The sequence below is a fragment of the Mustela lutreola genome, chromosome 5 (assembly GCF_030435805.1).
Source record: "Mustela lutreola isolate mMusLut2 chromosome 5, mMusLut2.pri, whole genome shotgun sequence".
Taxonomy (NCBI): domain Eukaryota; kingdom Metazoa; phylum Chordata; class Mammalia; order Carnivora; family Mustelidae; genus Mustela; species Mustela lutreola.
Window position 1 is genome coordinate 108,927,794 of NC_081294.1, and position 10,808 is coordinate 108,938,601.

The 10,808-nt window shown below is 40.7% G+C and overlaps 1 pseudogene; it reads right to left on the reverse strand.

Moving 5' to 3' along the window:
- Positions 1–1,016: 1,016 nt before the first annotated feature.
- Positions 1,017–8,377, reverse strand: LOC131831171 (GTP-binding nuclear protein Ran-like; annotated as a pseudogene).
- Between the last annotated feature and the right edge of the window lie 2,431 nt (positions 8,378–10,808).

Here is a 10,808-nt window from a genome sequence, read left to right on the forward strand (position 1 = left end):
CCTAGCTATTTCCTCATAAAGTTGTTTTTCTAAGCCTAGCATATTTCAATTTACATTTTCAGATCTTGAGTAAATTGGCAGAGAGGGGGAAGGGAGAAGTTTGAAGATCACTTCTGTTGTCTTTTTAGTAGAGAACGTACTGTAAACATTATGTTTGCCTTTCCAAAAAATTGATCACTGGGGAATATTTATTCTTACTTCTCATTTCCAGAATATAGTATACGCTGAATAAATGTATATTGAATGAATAAATGAAGATCAGTTGTTCAAGATACCTTAGTGGATAAACTGCTCAGTTCCCAGTCCTCTTTTTATCTACTTAAAAATATGTATTTATTTGAGAGAGGGCGAGCAGGAGGTGTGGGGCAGAGGGAGAAACAGACTTCCTGCTTGGCAAGGAGTCCAATGTGGGACTCAGTCTCAGGACCCTGGGATTATAACTTCAGCCAAAGGCAGACTCTTAACTGACTGAGCCCACCAGGTACCGCAGTTCCCAGTTCTCTTAAGCCCATGTTTTCTCTTTATTGTACTGAAAACCACTCCCACCAAAAACACCAATGATTAAAGTCACTAGAAAAATATGCCACATGTCCCAGGTGTGGTGAAGGCTAAGTTGCTATAACAAAGAGGCTCCAATATATAGTGGTTCAAAGAACATACAAGTTTATTTCTCTTGCACATAATAGGTACTAAGGTAAGAAGGCCACTCGGTTCCATTCAGTCGTTTAGGGAATCAGAGCAATTCTTAATGTTCTATCAGACCATATTCAGGCTCTTCTATATCCTGGCATGGAAGTAATGGAAAAGAGAACACAGACTCAGTACTTTAAGATCCATACTTGTCATTGGAATCACATAGGAGTTGAGGAAATATGGAACCTGGCTATGTGGCCAGGTACCCAGCAATAACCAACTCTATCCCTATGCGAGAAGGGGAGAATGGACTCTGATGGATCTCTGGTAATGATGGTTCCATGAGATGTATTATCTAAAGTGAAGACCAAATGAAACAATAGTCAGTGTTTTTCAAGATGATTTTCAGGCTCATTAGAGGAAGATCTTTCAGGAACGAGGGCTCCGTGTTTGTGCAAAAGTGTGATGAAGAGAATGGGTAACCTGTGGTAAAAACGCTCAACCCCTTCAGCCTGATACCACGCGAAGGGCTTGTGTTTCTTGGTGACTGTCAGTTTATGGTACACTTTCAGATTCCTTTTGTAGTTTATCAGCAGTTTATGTTTTGGCGCTGTTGATATGTGGAGCTGGATGACTGTTGTAGGAGTTGTCCTACAGCATGTTTAGCAGCATCCTTAACCTCTACTTTCTAGATGACAGCATGCCCTCTAACCCCCACCTCCACTCTGGTAGCGAAAGATGTCTCCACACATCGCCAAATGTCTCCTGAAGACAAAATTGTCACCAGTTGAGAACCCTGGTGTAACTACACACAAACTGCAGGAGATATGGCTGTTTTGATAAAACATACTTTTCAATTAACCTCTTCCTGTGGATGCATGATTATCATCTACACTTCTGTCCAGTTAGTATTTAAACAGTTTCACCACTTCAAGGATTGTATTTTGAAAGTGATTTCTGTTAACATCAATAGTTCTTTCCATACATTATATTTGATCATGTTGCTTCAAATGGTTTTAGTCATGGTTTAGGATTCATGCTTGAAATCAAGGTTTAGATTTTTAGGCTAAGTAAAAAGAATTTGAAAATGGCTCAGTTGTGGCAAAAATAAGATGTTTATGCAAGAATGTTAATTACATAGGATCATGAGATTATAAAGGGTTGGCAGCAGCTATTTGTGAGGAAAGTTTATCTGTACTGGGTTCTTTGAATGGATTTCCACCTCAAGCTCAGAATTTGCCTAATCCTGCTCAAATCATTATTTATCTCTGACAAGATCAAAAATTTCCTAAAGAAAGGGTTAGAAATTTTCTTCTACTTAATCTTTCTGCTTTTGGATCTAGACAAGTATTTGATTGTCAAAACACTAAGCTAGGAAGAGCTAGGTATTCTGGAGAATATCTGCACCTCCTTTTGAAGGGTTGTTAGTAGGGGAGCAGGTGAGTAGTAGAAGCCTTAACACTGGGATTGTTCTCCTCCCCTTCCCAATTTTTCTGAAGGATTTTAAGGTAGAAAAGAAATCTCCACCTAGTACTGAATAATATCCCTTGTCATTCAGGCTGACTACAATGCCTACCTCACCTATCTCACAAGGAAATTTCCCACACCCTCAGACTTTAATGCCTGCTTAGCCCTGTTTTACATCTCCTGAAAAACTTCCCTAGTAACCATAGCTTATTGGATCAGGAGTGGACATATGGCCCAAGAACATCAATTTCTGACAGTAACTGTCGACATTGTCTAATCCTAAAAGGTGAGCTAGATCAATCTTTTTGAGGATTTAATCTAGGAAATCTACAGTGAAAGTTGAGTGAATAAACCACATAGAGAAATGGGCTGTGAAACAGAGTCAGCATCCTAAGACAGAAACTATAAGGCATAAGGCCAAACTAGCATTATGAACAAGAAAATCATCTATGAGTATATAGAAAATAAAATTTAGAACAAACATATTCAGAATTGAGGAAAGGAATAACTTACTTGTTGATTTCCTGGGAAGGAAAAAACTACTTTTGAATTTCCTCCTCTCCTTTCACTACAATTATTGTAAGGACTCCAGTTGAAAGTAATGCTGTGTAATGGTTAAGTATGTGGAGTGTGGAGTCAGGCAGCCTGGGTTCACATGGTAGCTTTACTATGCAATAGCTGAGCGTTCATAGTTATACATATTGCAAAACTTTCTGTGCTGTAGTTTTCTTCTCCTCAGAACCTAGAGAGACTAAAGCTGAAAGGAATCCTTCGAAAGAATTGTCATCTTAATAGTGGGTGAGTCTCTGTATATGCTCACCTTCCTTGGTTCCAAGCCCTCAGCATTGTCGTGTGCTTGCTATTTCCCCACTACTTTTCCAGTTCCTGAGTATGTTAAAAAACAAAACCAAAACAATCAAATAAAAAAAAAAACCAACCCATTGTCAGTTAGTCACTAGCTGAGGATGTTCTACCCTCTGGGGAGACTTTGGGGCAAGACATCACTTTTTTAGGGTATTAAATGCTCAAAACCTCCCAGGTGCCTAGACGATACAGTTCCACTTTTTCCAGCGTTAGCTCTTAATTCTTTTTTTCTGAGATTATCACTCCAGTCTAACAGATTTATTGATTTCAGATATGTGTCTCGCATACAAGTTTCTCAGTTCTGCTCATTATATATTCTTTACCAGATTTCCCTATATTTCCCTCCTCTTGGTCTCTTCTGAACCGTCTCCTCCCACAAGGTCTTCCATGAACCCTTCCCTGATCAACCCACCCCTAACAAAGATTGCTTGGCCTTGGGCTTCTATCTTCACCCATTAGAGTCCCGTTTTAGTAAGAATCTTGCTAAATCAGTTTAGCCAAAATCCCCTACCATACTATTTGATCACACTCCATACCTGACCAAATTCCTCACCCACCCCAGCCTCCCTTGGTATTATCTGATCCCCTTGGTCTGCCTTCAGCAAGAATCCTGTTAGGTCAGGTTAGGGGGAAAAAAAAAATCATCTCACCCTCTGATTAATTTCCATGTATCAACTCCCTCATTCTACTCCTTGGCTATAAATCCCCACCTTTCCTTGTTGTATTTGGAATTAAGCCTGATCTCTCTCTCCCCTACTGCAAAAGCCCACTGCAGTAATCCCTACAGCTATGGCAATAGCCCTGAATAAAGTCTGTCTTATAATTTTAACAGGTGTCATGAATAACTTTTTCTTTAACACCCACATTGGCCTTGACTTCTCTAGTCTCACTGTGTATTACAGCTCATTTCAGCCACTATAAGCTATTTGTGGTGTTATTTCTGTGCCTCAGAAATAGATTTCCATGGTGGCATGTATGTGCCAAATTATTCCATGTTGTCCAGTATAGTGCCTCAAACACTAAAAGCGTTGAATAAATACCTTTCAGTTCTTCTGGGCATGAGCATAATTGTCAATTTACCACACGACTGGACAGTGCAGTGGCTGAATACTTCCCGAGAAACCTACCCAGAAGCTTTGTCAGCGTCTTGTGGGACTAGGAGAAGATGACCTCAACCTCCTCATTGCAGGTTCGATTGTCTGAAAAGCAGATTCAAGGACGGAAATGAATATGCGGGGTGAGGGGAGTTGTCAAGCAGTCTTCATGGGATCAATGACTATAGAAGGGGAGGGAAGGAAGCCAGATGGAACAAATAGAGAAACAGGGCTGCAGAGAAGTTACAAGGCCTGGACAGACCCCATGGGGGGACATTAATGCCAGGATAACCCTTTAGAGACTTCCCAAATGGGAGCAAGGAGATGGGTTTGAGATACCCACTCTTACCTCCTTAGCCACTTTTTAGCTGTGGAGTGCCCTTGACAGGGGCCACTCTCTTCAGCTGCAGCAATTCCCAAAGAGAGCTTACAACTGAGCTGTTTGCTGACAGCAGTCCCAGCAGTTGCATATGTTCTTCAGTCCTGAGAGGGAATCTGGAAGACACAGCATGGGGTCCTAAACAGACTTCTGCAAAGACATAGGATATAGAGGCTAGAAAGTACCAGTCTAGCCCGGATCAGATAAGGTCCATATCTGTGTCAGCCACTTGCTTTGGACTCCTCAGTAGGTTTTCTCTTGCCCATGTAACAAACTCTTCTGCCTAGCTTCCAAGACCCACATGGCCCTTTATTTCACTCTTCACAACCTCTAGAACACCACAACTACTTGCTCTTGGCTTATGTTTCTACCTCTGACAGTCCAAGCTATGTCCATCCTTTAAGCCAATTTTCTTCTTGCCTCGTCTTTCACTAATCCCCCACCCCAGCCTTGTCTACCAGTTCTTTCTGCAGCAGGCATAGATTTTTCCATCTGCTCCATTCACATGGGCTTTTTTTTTTTAAAGATTTTATTTATTTATTTGACAGACAGAGATCACAAGTAGGCAGAGAGAGAGAGAGAGAGAGAGAGGAGGAAGCAGGCTCCCTGCTGAGCAGAGAGCCTGATGCGGGGCTCCATCCCAGGACCCTGAGATGATGACCTGAGCCGAAGGCAGAGGCTTCAACCCACTGAGCCACCCAGGTGTCCCCACATGGGCTCTTGAATACACCCCACTATCTGGGAGACATGTAAAACTTGCTCTGCCTGTGAGACCGTAAGCTCCCTGAGGGTGGGAAATGTGCTTACAACAACCTTAAAACAATGTTCTTACAACGCAGGGCCTGAGGCATCATGGTCATTCAAAATATCATTACTCCTCAAACCCTGACCTACCTCCGGTCAGCTGTGTAAGGAAAAAAAAATTTTTTTTTCTTCTTAAAAATGTTCACAGGGGTGCCTGGGTGGCTCAGTGGGTTAAAGCCTCTGCCTTCAGCTCGGGTCGTGATCCCAGGGTCCTGGGATGGAGCCCCGCATCGGGCTCTCTGCTCAGCGGGGAGCCTGCTTCCTCCTCTCTCTCTCTGCCTGCCTCTCTGCCTAGTTGTGATTTCTCTCTGTCAAATAAATAAAATATTAAAAAAAAATGTTCACGAACGGGGCCCCACTTAATTCTCCTTGTACACGGGTGCCCCTGCTTCAGAAGTTATAATGCACAGCTCAGTAGAAAAAAGATGAAAAAAAAAAAAAAAAAAAAAGGATGAGGCCTTTGCTCAGATGTTCTCATTTACAGTATACTTCAGGACAGGAAATAAAGACTTCCTGCCAATTCAAATGACATTATTTTTGTGGAAGCTTATCCAAGGCATGTAAAAGACATGGGCACAAAATAAATTAATCACATGTAGTGTGAATTGGTTAAGACTGAGTTCAAGTAAGTCAGAAATTTTTGAAGAGTCAACAGAATTTCAAAATTCACAGTCATTTCCTGAAAGTACAGTCTGGTAAAATTGGCTTATCACCTCACTTTTAATGCACATATGTGATTTCCTGCTTACAGCATTTCCCAAAGGGATGAGAAAAAAATATTTTACAACTAGGGAAGTTTTATAAGAGGGATTATCTATAGTTCCTGAATAAGAAGCCTTCTCCCTCTCCAGGCACACCTGCAGCTCCTAATAACCGACTTACGCAATTTTCCTCTCTACTTGAATCAAAATTGGCAATAAATGTTGTATATGTCTCACAGAGTGAATGTTTAAATCTTGTATTTACTGGTTCATGAAACTGGTTCCCTCTAGTTTACCAGCATGGAGGGGTGAGTTTGCAGGGAGCAATTAGGGATAAGATAGCCAAAGAAACACAAAGTCAGTTGAAAAAAGAAATCTGTGTGTCTGGCTCTCTCTATGAATTATGACTATTCAAGGGGGAAAAAAATCTGAACCTTTGCCAAAAGACTGGCGTGTAAAGGGACAGCTGGAGTTTTCTGTTAGGGGTTACAATGAATTACTTGTTCCATAAGGGAAAAGGGGGATCACTTACCACAGCAACTCACACATTGCATGAGACACTGGCACATCTCTACCTCGTGAAGCATTTTCTTCAAAGGAAAAGAGCCAGATATTTCAGGAAGGTCATTGAAGATCTTTGGGTACAGACGTGCTGACCTTCCTGGTGGAGATTTGTAGCCTTTGTGGTGTGTGGACTCGGTCTCTGTAGATGCCTTCGTTGTACTATAACTTTTATACAGGATGTATTGTTTAAACTGCCAGCCCTAATTCCAATGCCCTTAGAGACTCAGGAAATTCTAACCAAATAATATAAAACCCCATTGTATTTTTCTTTGGTTGAGATGCAAATAACATTTTGAATAAGAATGTTAACAAATACATAAACATGGCACTAAGTTGGAACTTCCATTGGGACTCTAAATTTAAATGTCTTAAACATTTAAATACAAATGAAAAAGAGAATGATAACCATATTTAAAAGTCTCTTAAGAATCAAAGACTCTGCTACTGCTGTCCTTGAGTCTGTACTCATAGTAGGTCTATCTGTGCACTTATCAGCCCATAGTAGGTCTATCTGTGCACTTATCAGCGCTAGCCAGTCTGGGTTAAACTCTGAATGACCCTCTCCACCAGAGTCAACGCAGACATGCGGAAGAAGTTACATCTTTTCCTAACCCTAACATGAACCCTAGATTCATGTTATTTTTATTTATTTATTTTTAGATATTTTTAGATATTTGAGATACAACTTTATTCTGATTCTAAACACAAGGGAATGGGAATGGAAGTGACAAATGACATTTCACCACTGGATATTGTGATGTGGCTCTAGCAGTCTTCTAACTGAAACTCAGGAAGGAAACAACTGCATTCCAAAACAGCTAAATATGCAGGTCCAAAAAAAATGAAGGTACTTTTTAAACTGCCACATTCACTCTGAATCCCATTCATCTCCTTCATCTCCATTCATCTCCATGTGCAACCCCAAGGTGAAGCACATGTAGTGCTCGGCTCTCTAATAAAGCGGCAAACACCCTGCACCACTGATATCACGGACTCTGGCCTAGAAAACCAGACTTCCGCCTTTTTTTTTTTTTAAGATTTTATTTATTTATTTGACAGATAGCAATCACAAGTAGACAGAGAGGCAGGCAGAGAGAGAGGAGGAAGCAGGCTCCCCGCTTAGCAGAGAGCCTGACGCGGGGCTCGATCCTGGGACCCTGGGATCATGGCAGACCCTGAGCCCAAGGCAGAGGCTTTAACCCACTGAGCCACCCAGGCACCAAAAACCAGACTTCTGATGCTGGGCTGCAGGTGCATCCAGGAGAGCCGTTGTCTGAGCAAGTTCTAGATCATGCTCATGCTGGGCTGCTGAAATTGGCTCCGTGACAACCTCTGGCGGGGCATGAGCAGGCATGGAGACCACCTCCAAGTTAGGGTCTCCAATTAATTTTCTAACAAGCCACAGGAGGGACTTTTCAAAGTTGTAGTTACTTTCGGCAGAATGTTACAGTACTAATAGTTCTTCTTTCAGTGGAAGATAATAGACTTCACCTTAACTTTCCTGTCCTTCGTGTCCACTTTGTTGCCACACAGCAGTATGGGAATGTTTTCCCATACTTGTACCAGATCTCATGCCAGCTGGGCACCTTCTCACAAGTAACCCTTGATGTTACATCAGACATTATAATGGCACCCTGGGCTTGGATGTAATAGCCAACTCTCAGCCCACCAAATTTCTCCATACATTGAACTCCATAAGTCTTCTGTTGGTATGGAACACAAGGGGATGGACCTCAACACCCAAGGTGCCTACATACTTACACTCAGATTCACCAGTCAGATGACATTTCAGAAACGTAGTTTTTTTAGTACCACCTTTGCCAACCAGTACAAGTTTTGAGCTGGACTTGAGGTTCTCCTTGGGTAGCCATCATGCTGTTGCTTCCAAAAGCATCTCTGGCCCATCTGTCTGAGGCTCCTAACCCTAGATTTAAACAAATAAACAAAAACCTTTTTAAAGGCTGATTGGGTGATCTGTTTTACTGTATGCAGTTGGGGTTCATTTCCTAGATTTCCAAAATTAGTGGAAAAGTCAGATTCCATCTTGCTGGTTAAACAGATCAAGACAGATTAATTTACAATTATCTCATATTATATTGTCCATAGAAAGATATATGTTTAAGTACATACTTATAATGCCTATGGAGAAGAAAAATAGGAATTGGTGCATTTAAACCAACCTTGAAGTATTTGGAGGTGTCTCAAGCAAAGAGGATCAGGGGATCAGGATTCACAGTAATGGCCTTATGGAAGGCAGCTAGGTAGAGCTCCACTTGGTTTCCTGAAGAGTGGAGCATACACTAACACTTGAGTTTTTTTGGACCATGGCCTCAGCAATGAAGCCATATTCATGGCCCAGGAGTTGTTCCAATTCAAGGGCGACTCTGAACTGTAGAAGCAGAAAACAGGCCACTCACTTGCCATTAGAAAATTCCTCACATATGTTTTAGTCCTTTAGCATTTGTGGTAAGATTTCAACAGAAAGAATGTGAATAGTATTTTCCAAAAGGGTTCTAGTTGCCTGAAGGATTTCCTATCATTTAAAAATGTCTGTTGGCAGATATACTGAATAAAAATAATTTCTTCTCACCAGTATTTTACAAACTTGTGTTCATAGGACACAAAGGAAAGGAAAGAATCTCAAGCAGACTCCCCACTGAGTGTGGAGCTGGGCCATGGGGCTCAATCTCATGACCCTAAGTTCCTGAACTGAAATCAAGAGTCAGATGCGTAATTGATTGAGCCACCGAGATGTGCCTCACATATATCATTTGTAAATATCTTCTCCCATTCAGTAGGTTGCTGTGCTGTTTTGTTGATGGTCTCCTCCAGTCTATAAAAGCTTTGTACTTTGGTATAATCCAAAAGTTTATTTTTACTTTTTGTTTCCCTTGCCTGAGGAGACACTTCTAAAAAAAAAAAAAAAAAAAAAAAAAACGTTTTTATGAGTAATCTATTTAAATATCATAGAAAAAAAAAGGGGGGGGGAAGTCCTTAGTATGAGACTAAAGAACTACAGCGCCTAATTTTTTAAAAATGTCCTAAAATACACATAACATAAAAGTTACCATCTTGGGGCACCTGGGTGGCTCAGTGGGTTAAAGCCTCTGCCTTCGGCTTGGGTCATGGTCCAAGGATCCTGGGATTGAGCCCCACATCTAGCTCTCTTCTAGGCAGGGAGCCTGCTTCCTGCCACCCTCCTCCCCACCTGCCTGCCTCTCTGCCTACTTGTAATCTCTGTCTGTCAAATAAATAATTTGGGGAAAAAAAAAAAGTTACCATCTTAACAATTTTTAAGTATGTAGTTCAGTAGTGTTAAGCATATTTTACATTGTTGTTCAACCAACCTCTAGAACTTATTCGTCTTAGAAAACTGAAACTCTGTACTCATTAAACAACTCCCCACTTCCCCCTCCTCCAAGTCCCCGAGAAGCACCATTCTATTCTGTTTCTATGAATTTGACTATAAATATTGCCATAAATGTGGAATCCCACAGTACTTATCTCTTTGTGACTGGCTTATTTCATGTAGCATGATGTCCTCAAGGTGCATCCATATTGTAACATGTGTCAGAATCTCTTTCCTTTTTAAGGTTAAGTGATATTCTGTTATGTATACATAACACATTTTGTTTATCCATCAATCTGTTGATGGACGTTTGGATTGCTTCCACTTTTTGACTATTGTGAATAATACTTTTATGAACGTGAGTGTGCAAATATCTGTTTGAGTCCCTACTTTCAATTCTTTGGGGCATATATACTGAAGTGGGATTGCTGGATCATCTGTTAATTTTATTTCTACCTTTTTGAGGAACTGTCATACTGCTTTACGTATCAGCTGTACCATTTTACATCCCCATCAACAGCATGCAAAAGTTCCAATTTTTTCATATCCTCACCTACAGTTTCTGTCTTGTTTTCTTTTCCTGGTAGTAACCATCCTGATCGGTGAGGTGATTATTTTGTTGTTGTGGTTTTAATTTGCATTTCCCTGGTGATTAGTGATATTGAACATCTTTTCATATGCTTGTTGACCATTTGTGTAATATCTGTGAGAAATGCCTAATCAAGTCTTTTGCCCATTTTCTTAGGTTCATTTATTGTTTGTTGGGTTATAGAAGCTCTTTATATATTCCAAATATTAATCCCCCATCAGATATATGGTTTACAAGTATTTATTCCTGTTCTATAGGTTGCCTTTTTCCTTCTCTTGAATGTGTCCTTTGATGTATAGTTTTTTATTCTGATGTAGTCCAATTTATCTGTTTTTATGTTTGTTGCCTACAACCACAGTCATTT